The sequence below is a fragment of the Eurytemora carolleeae genome, unplaced genomic scaffold (genome assembly GCF_000591075.1).
Source record: "Eurytemora carolleeae unplaced genomic scaffold, Eaff_2.0 scaffold647, whole genome shotgun sequence".
NCBI classification, from domain to species: domain Eukaryota; kingdom Metazoa; phylum Arthropoda; class Copepoda; order Calanoida; family Temoridae; genus Eurytemora; species Eurytemora carolleeae.
In genome coordinates this window covers 142,661-151,677 of record NW_019397569.1, presented here as the reverse complement: position 1 = coordinate 151,677, position 9,017 = coordinate 142,661, and the positions used below count along the sequence as shown (strand labels likewise).

Genomic DNA, 9,017 nt, shown 5'->3' with positions numbered 1-9,017 from the left:
CGGATCCCTAATTCTTATTCCCAGTCATTAATCCTTATTCCCTAGTCCTAATTCCCAAGTCATTAATCCTTATTCCCTAATCCCGAATCCTTGACTCTGTAATCCCACCTTGCATAGTTTATAAACGTGATGAACCCTGAATTCTTTGCTTCCCAACACGCTGTACCTAGGGATGTTAACGTTTTCATTTTTCAGAAAAACGATCGTTTCGTTATGAAAACGACGACGAAAAATCGAAAACGAAACAATCGTTTTTAAAAACGATCGTTTTTTTAAAAAGTTTATTTTGTAAAAATTGTCATTTTTAAAACGGTCGTTTCGTTAACTTTATCTGTATTTTTGGCCAAAACTTATTAAAAAATAAAAAGGAAATGTTGTGTTAACAAAGTTTAAAGCTTGGATCGGACATAGCCATTAAGCATTCACTATAGTAATATTATTATATTTTTCAAGTAATGATCAGAACATCGGTTACCAATATTTATTATTAAATACACAATTTACAATAAAAATCCAATATCTAGATTATTTGGACCATTGAAAACCTAATTATAATTTTATCGAAGATTGTTTAATAGGAAATAATTTAAGAACTAGAATTTTCCAGAGTTGGTTTTAAAACTCGTCGGCATGGGTTATTGAGTTATAGGAGATGATTAAAACTAGAATATTTCAGAGCAAGTTTTCAGACGGGTGAAAACATTGATCCAACTTGTATGTTTATTGGGTCTCATTGTTAAATAATTAAAACATGCATTTATGTTATAAATTCCAATGACCAGAATATTTCATTGATTTTTTATTTAAAAGATGGATCCCATGTCAGGCTGTGGCACCCCTACTCTTGTGTTTACATTAGAGCCCAAAGACAGTACACTGCAGTACAAAAATTCGTACGCCACTGAAATAACTTTCCTTACATTACACCCTTGATCAAACGTAACTTTTATACAGTAGGGATATCCAAAAAAGAGGATTAAGAATAAAATCAAAAGTGTGTACATTGGATACTCAGATTAAGCAATCAGGATTAAGGATATCTCATTCTAAAGTTTTCAGCTCTGAGCTGGGAACTTTAGAATGGTGGATATCGTTAATCCACTCTTTTTCTTAATCTCCAGATTACATATGGCTTGTTCTCCTCAGGAATTTAATCTCCAGATTAATTAACAGATCGGGATTAAGGATATCACATTCTAAAGTTTTCAGCTCTGGTCATATAAATATCAACCCTAAAAAATAAAGATTTTAGAATCTTATTTGCTCATCTTATCCCCCATTGTCAAAAACATAATTCTGTCCTACATCGGATGAACAAACCTACTTTCAGAAGAACAACCAATTAGTATCAGGCCAAATTTGAACAAAGAATACCCCATTTAGGATTTCTTTCTGAACTTATTCATTACTTTCTCATTTTGCAGCGCTGCCCTCCTTTATTAAAAACTATTTACTACTTTGCACCAGGGTGAATAATTTTTGTGGCGCCAATTTCCAAGGTTAGATACAGGAATTTATCCGGGATGAGCAAAGTTCCAAATTTATATTTATTGCTCATCCCTACAAATTTTTTGCTCACCCATAGGGGGAAGCAGGGGAAGGCATAAATCTTGATTCATATTGCACAAAAATGAAAAGATTTGTTTCTACAGTTTACACTAGAAAAGTAGAAAATGTTTTTTTTCTATTCTATATATCTCTGAATTCTGAAAAGGAAGAAACTTCAGAGAAGACTGCACAGATTTTATTTAGTTTAACAATCCTAGACATTTAAAAAGTCCCAGGTTTTCAATAAAGGTTTACCCTATAGAGTGACTGAAAAAAAAATTTATTTTTGTATATTTAGAACACTACAAAAATATTTGCCTTTACTTTATAAGTAAGAATAAATATGTAAAAAAGATTACTTTCTCCATTAAAATCACTACAGCGATTTTTCAGAACTTATGTTCTTATTTATCACTTTGGAATTTTAAAATTTTCTCTCAACCCTATAATTTCAGCCTATGGGTGAGCAATTTAGCTTCAGGGGTGAGTGGCCGCTCCCTGGCTCACCCTTATTATATATATATAGTTGTTTTTACTTATTAACCAGAGGCTGGACCTCATAACAACATATTTTCTTTAATTCTTTCCGAACCATTGAAGTTCTAGCAACACTCGGATATTATTAATGCAAACAGGACCATATCGGGGGGGAGGAGGGCAACCGGGTGGTCAGGATTTTTATGAAAATATTTTGCAGGGTTCATGGTTTAGGCTGAAATCTATTTTTTTAAATCCACAAAACTACAGACACAAATTATAGATGTATTTACTATTTACAAATTCTCCATTTTAGGTTAAATAACATATGTAGGATTTGGTAACATTTGATGCAGATTTTACTGATTATTTTGGGGGATTTTTGTAATACCTCTTATATTAATCAACTAGCTGAAATGCCCAACGTTACTAATTTTCAAAAACACTAGAGAAAAAGAAATTTTGAATTTAAAGAAATTTAATTTTTAAAATGAAATCACAAAAGCCTTTGTCCCCACCCCCTGGGTACCCATGAGTTACTTTAAAAATTCAGCCAATAGCTACAGATATTTTAAAATTCAAGTTTAATGACTATGTTTAATAACAAAAAGTTCTTAGGTATATGACAACATTTAGATAAATTGACCAGTTCCAATACTAAATTATAAAAATGTTCTTTTATAGGAAACATACAAATCTAGCTAAAATTTCAAAATTTCTGTGTACTTTTCCAATCTACCCCTCCCCCCTTTAATAAACACCGTGTTACGGTCCTGCCCTGCTTAATATTGCAGAAGCCATGAGAGCTCAGCAGTTTGTTCGAACAGGAATCCTAGTAGGCCTTGTTATACTGTATCTGTTTATGGGAAGAACATCTGTTGAAAAATATTTAGCAAAAAAAACTATAGTGATAAGGTATGTGTTTTTACAAAAAAAAATAAATTGACCCCCCCCCCAGCATATCCTGGTTTTCAAGTACCTCAGCAGAAATAGGGTTAAGTGGACAAATATGACTAGTTGATGAATTCCAAAAAATTTGCTGTAGACTGTAATAGGCAACTTTATGTACAGGGTGTCCCAAAAAACATGGGAATTCAGTGACGAATTCGATATCGTTTTTTTTTCAAATAATTCTTTGATTTAGTATAGTGATACCTACTGAAAAAGCTGTAATCTGTAAGAGTTTCGTCTGCTATGTTTACATTTTGTTTGTTTATGTTTTGACTGCATCCGGTTGTACTTAGTAAAACAAGAAAATTGCAGTATACAAACAGAGTTCACTGTTCATCTTGTGGAGACATTACAGACACATCTTTACAGCCATTTACCGTTTTCATAAAATAAACTCTAGCAGATATAATAATATTATGGGTTTTAAATTAGGTATTACAATGCTAATTCATAACAATGACGATATCGAATTCGTCACTGAATTCTCATGTTTTTTGGGACACCCTGTAGTAAAATTTGTTGATTAAATTCCCAACTGCTTTCAGTTCTGTTGCTGATTTTGAAAAAGTGGAATTTCCTGCAATTACATTTTGCCAACTTTACACATTCAAAGACACAAGTATGACCATCATAGATCAAGTAAATAAATGGAAAAATGTGTCGGCGGAGGCTTTGAAAAAGTGGGCAATTGAAAATACTCAAACAAGAGATCAGGTTTTTAATTTCATTCAGCACAGGAGTGAATCAAGAAAGTTCCCATGCGATACTGTGAATTCTCATACTTATACTGGACCTTGTAGTTTCCCTTTTAAAATTTATGATTGTGCACTGGCGGATCCAAATTATCCAGGAAGAAGTGGATTATGTCATTCATTTGATGCTCAAGAAATGCAAACTTTGAACAGTTGCACATTGACTGATGACACCAAGCCTTGGTGTGCTGTCCACGTCTATGATAACAAATCATCAGTTATAGGCACTAGGCAGTGCTTTGGATAAATTATTATTAATTTCTTCTGTGACAGATAAAATAAATATTTGAGTCCTTACATTTTAAATACTGATTTTGATTCCTCAAGTGCTATTTCCCCTGCAATTTAATAAAATTCTAAATTCTATTTGTAGTTTTATTTCCATCTAAACCATATTTTTTTCAAATAATAAACTAGACCTAGATCCTAAGCACTGGGTAAAGGTGCATGGGGCTATTGTGATGAAAAATGCAACGGGGAATTACCAAACCAGCAGGCACCAGAATATATCGCTAGGTCTGCATTTGACAGTTTATGGAACAGAAGGATATTTCACTTTAAACCTTGGGATGCAGGCCATTGCCACACCTATTCTCCAAATGAAACATATCTGCCTAACCATCCTGGGCACTTATATGGGTTCTTGGGAAACAAAACACTGAACCAAAGTGTCTATGAGGTTTATGGATATCATGTCTATTTACATTCCTCTAAGGTAATAGTGCATTTATTGCAAGTTCTTAATATTTGACATCGTTTGTTTGACGTTTCTAAACAAAGGTCTTGATCTGGATTATTTGTTCCTGTCAAAATCTTCTGTTTCAAAAAGTTTGTTTTGTCTTTTTACTCATTGTTGTCCATGAATTATACCATTTGTTGCGTTTACGTCGTTAACGATGATTTATAATTAACAATAATTTAATGTAAAAAGGCTGGGCAAAGTCCCGTTAACGGAACAGAGGGTTTCGAAAATTCACGGAAGAGTTGGTTAACAAACGGCAAAAACCGTTAATTTTTAAACTGCTAACAAAATAGATTAGCCATTTTTGTAAAAAAAATTAAAGCTTGAAAACAAAAAATGGTAAATGGTAATTATCGTTTTTTCTGCTCCAAATTACATTAAACCTTAAAATAAAAAATTATCTGTTTTGATGATTTTAAATGTTGTCTGTGTTACAACCTTGAATGCATAGAATAGAGAATAGATTTTGGATTTTGATAAAAAAAAAATTGGAGTTTGACCAGTCGTGAAAGGATCTGGGTTCTCCTCAGAAAAGGATAAATATAGTTGATTTGGATATCTAGAAAAGGATAAATATAGTTCAACTGCTAGTGCCGTTAACGATTTGACAATCTGTTAACGTTGTTTATACTACAAAAGACCATTAACAGCTGCACCTTTAACGATTTTATAACCATTAACGATTTTTTTGGAAATAGCCCTTTAACGGCTGCGCTGTTATCGATTTTTTAATCGATAGCAAAATTTTGTTCCACCCCTTCGCGCTGTTTAAAAAAATGGTAAATGTCGTTAACCATACCTTTAAAATTAACGGCTACCTGAATTTTTTTTTTAACGGTTAGAACTAACAGTTAAGGAAACAGCTAGAAAAAGTTGGAACTTGCCCAGCCCTAATCGTAAATGATATGTAAACGTTAACAATATATTTTATTGCATAATGTTTATTGTTTTAGATAGTAATGAGGTATTAGTTCCTCATTAGTAAATTTATGATGATTCTAACTTTTATTTAATTCATGGGAAATCCAGTGTTAATTGAAAAAAACTACTGTTCCTCGCGCTAAGCCCCAGCAATGAATTTTAAATTTTTTATAATAAAATGAGTTTTTATTAACATGATAAAATTTTTAAGCATTTCTGGGCCTCTGATGTACTAAGGGAAACTGGACAAGCAAAGCAAATACTACTGAATAGGGGAGAAAATATAAAGGTCAATATTTAGAATTTCGTTCTGTTCAACAGATTTAGTTGATTTCTTATGAATGGTCAAAGGATTTAAAAAATGAGAGCTTTATCTCTATAATCATTGACCAATCAGATGCAAGAAATAGTAGTAGGTTGTTTACAACGAGGTTATAGTATATAGAGTGATGATGTTATCATAAATTAAGTCCTTAAAACTTGAAATCAAAAGTGTATGTGTGAGTGTGCACACGTAGTTCAGTGCGCCGCGGCTAGAACAGGCTCTCTCTCTGACTTGTTACTCAACGCGGCATGTGTGCAAAACTCCTTTGGGCCTCTGCCACTACTAGCAGTATTTTTATACACAGTGATCCAAAGGTTCCTTGACTCTCACGCTAAAAACAATAAGAATTTTTCGAATTTTTGTTTAAATACTAAATACTAAAGCAAACACGATTATTTTATAGTTTAAAAAATATATGTGAGCTAGTGAGGTAAATTCATAGACTCAGGCCTTTGCAACACTTCAAAGTCGGCCCAGTCTCAAAAACTGATGCAACTTTTCACAACACTTAGGATTAATGTGCATGCAACCGACCAATTTAGTCTTAAAGGTTTATATTTTAAATTTTAGGTTGAGTTTGAGCGTGAAATAGAAACCCGTCTCCCAGCAGTATTTAACTGCATTGAAGACAAGGAAAGGTTTTAAATCAGGAATCTATAATCTAACTTTGCATGGGTGTCTATTTATTTTTTGTATCCAATAAACGTACAAACGACCGAACCGACCAGACCCACATTTTGCGTGGGAACTAACTTGACCCCAAGGAAGGTTTGTTGATGTTCAGATTTACAAAATTCGTTTCCAAAAACTTTTGATTTTTGTCAAATTTTATATTCTACAAAATGTTTTATTTTTGGTTTAGTGAAGAGAAAGTGTTGAAACCTTGAGCAAAAATAAAAGTTGAAATAGAAGACATTCGCGATAGCCAAGTAATTTAAAATCAATAAAACTCAACATTTTACTTTAGGAGTACAGCTTTACAGACTGTGTATTTGAGTATATTTTTGAAAAGACAGGATGCAAACTTGATTGGTTTTCTGATGAAGCTTCTGTTAATGTTCCATTGTGTGGTAGTGCAGAAGATATTAAAAAGCTGTATGATCTGATGGACAACATATCTAAATGGACGTTTAAAACCATCTCAGAAAGTTCAGGTAAATAAAACCCAAAATTATTCTAACCATTTAACATACAGGGTGTCCCACGAAACATGAAAGTAGCAAGACAAATTTATTGTTTCAAGAATTGTACATGTATGCACTCCTGTATACCGAGTCAATTAGCGCCTCATCCAATCAGGGTTCAGTCATATAGTGTATGAAGTACGTAGTCTTAATGTTACAAAAAAATCAAAGTTCAAAGACGACTTTTAAGTTGTCTTGCTACTGTCATGTTTCTTGGGCCATGGGACACCCTGTACAATAAATAATGTGTTTTAATTTATCTCTTGAATTGTAGGTTGTTACTCACCATGTGTTAAAGAAAACATTATTATAAAGTCTATTAAAAGAGAGAAGATAAATTGGGCCGTAAACTGGTATTCGGAATTTTTTCTTGAATCTTATTCAGGTCGTGTTAAGGTATTTTTACAACATTAGATATACTATATGTTCAATTATGATAAAATGGTTTAATTTCAAATTTTTAGAATGACATGTCAAATCACAACGATATCCATAAAAGTATTGTCTAATATAAAAGTGACTCGTGTTGTTTTGCTGCAAGAAAAAAACAAAGTAATTTTTAGTGTTTCACAAATTTCAAGCTAGAATTAACCCTTTACCTCTCACATTATTGATTAAATAAAGGTTTCAAGGGTACCATTGTGATTTAGGCATGCCCCATTTAAAATTAATTCAGCCGGTCTCTTTAATAGATAACTGAAGAAAGCCTTGTGTATGATGGCTGGGAATTAATAAATGGACTCGGCGGGCTCCTTGGTCTTATTCTTGGATACTCAATTCTATCTTTATGTGATTATCGGATCATTTGTGTCATCTCTTTCTTTAAACAGCATTTAAACATCAATTAAACCTCTATTAAAGGGACTGTAAAGGAAAAATGAAAGGGGGTATAGGCTGAAAGCTAATCACTTTAGTTCTTGATCGCGACCCATGAAAGTTATATATGGTTGTTGTCGGTTAAAGGAACAAGATTCTGATGATGAACAGATAGACAACGGAATAACCCTCAAATCAAAATCGATAATGCAGAAAACTCTTTATTTCCTAAAAAAAATGAAATGAATAATGATAAATAATTATTACAATGGTTTACGAATTTATAATGAAAAGATTCTTACGATCTATTTGAGTATTTGTGGGTTAAACTGTCGGGGAGTCCTAAGACGCTTTTTTATACATTAAAACTTCTGAAAGAGTGACAATTAAATGTTAAGGAAAGTCACTAATTCTTTATATGAAAATATTCTTTGCTTAACTTTGAAGTGGTTCACAATTAATAAAAGTGTTTATATTCCGTTGTCGGAGAACAAAGAGAAGCGGGCTGAAATTGTTTGGTTTGGTTTCTCGTCTCCGAGAGGAGCTTTTAGGTTGAAGACGACATTACATGGAAGGGGGGGGGCTTAATGTTAATGGTTGACAATGGTGTTCCTGTCTCGAGAAATTGATATAACACTGTGTTAAAAGTATACGAAAGTTCATATATGTAAAATTTAGAAAATCTTAAACTTAAATCAAGTGACCAGAACTATCACCAATGGCAGAGCCGTATACTGGTCACGTGTCTCCGCCTGTATCACGTGACCACTTTACTACACTGCCATTGGTGGAATTTCTGGTCAAGCAATACGGACTTATAAATAATACTATGAATTAAATCTATAGAAAATAGAAATAACAAATATAAAATTAGAATCTAGGTTACAATTAGCTTTCTCTGGGATATCATCGTTTTCAGATTGGTTGCTTATTTGCTGAATTTTATCTTTTTAAACCCACTACTTTTATACAAAATGGTAAATATATTAATTTTTGTTTAAATTTGACAAAGTTGTATATCAGTTTCTCGAGATAGGAACATCAGATATAACTTTCATGGGTCGCGATCGAGAGCAAAAGTGATTAGCTTTCAGCCTATACCCCCTTTCATTTTTCCTTTACAGTCTCTTTAAAGGGACTGTAAGCGGGGTTTCACGTGACTTATATTAATAATATTATAATAACTTATAATATTAATCTGAGAGAAAGATAGCTATTTTTCCCCTAAATTGTAAATAACAAATATTAAAGTAAAAAAACGAAGCACTGGAATAACTTGTTTTTAAAGATTACGTACACAA

At 32.6% G+C, this 9,017-nt stretch overlaps 1 long non-coding RNA gene across 1 annotated transcript; it reads left to right on the top strand.

Moving 5' to 3' along the window:
* Positions 1-4,178: 4,178 nt before the first annotated feature.
* LOC111714972 (uncharacterized) lies at positions 4,179-7,768 on the top strand. Its single transcript, XR_002768139.1, has 5 exons — positions 4,179-4,443; positions 5,603-5,680; positions 6,287-6,870; positions 7,175-7,296; positions 7,593-7,768. It is a non-coding gene; the product is annotated as an uncharacterized LOC111714972 (long non-coding RNA).
* Positions 7,769-9,017: the final 1,249 nt, after the last annotated feature.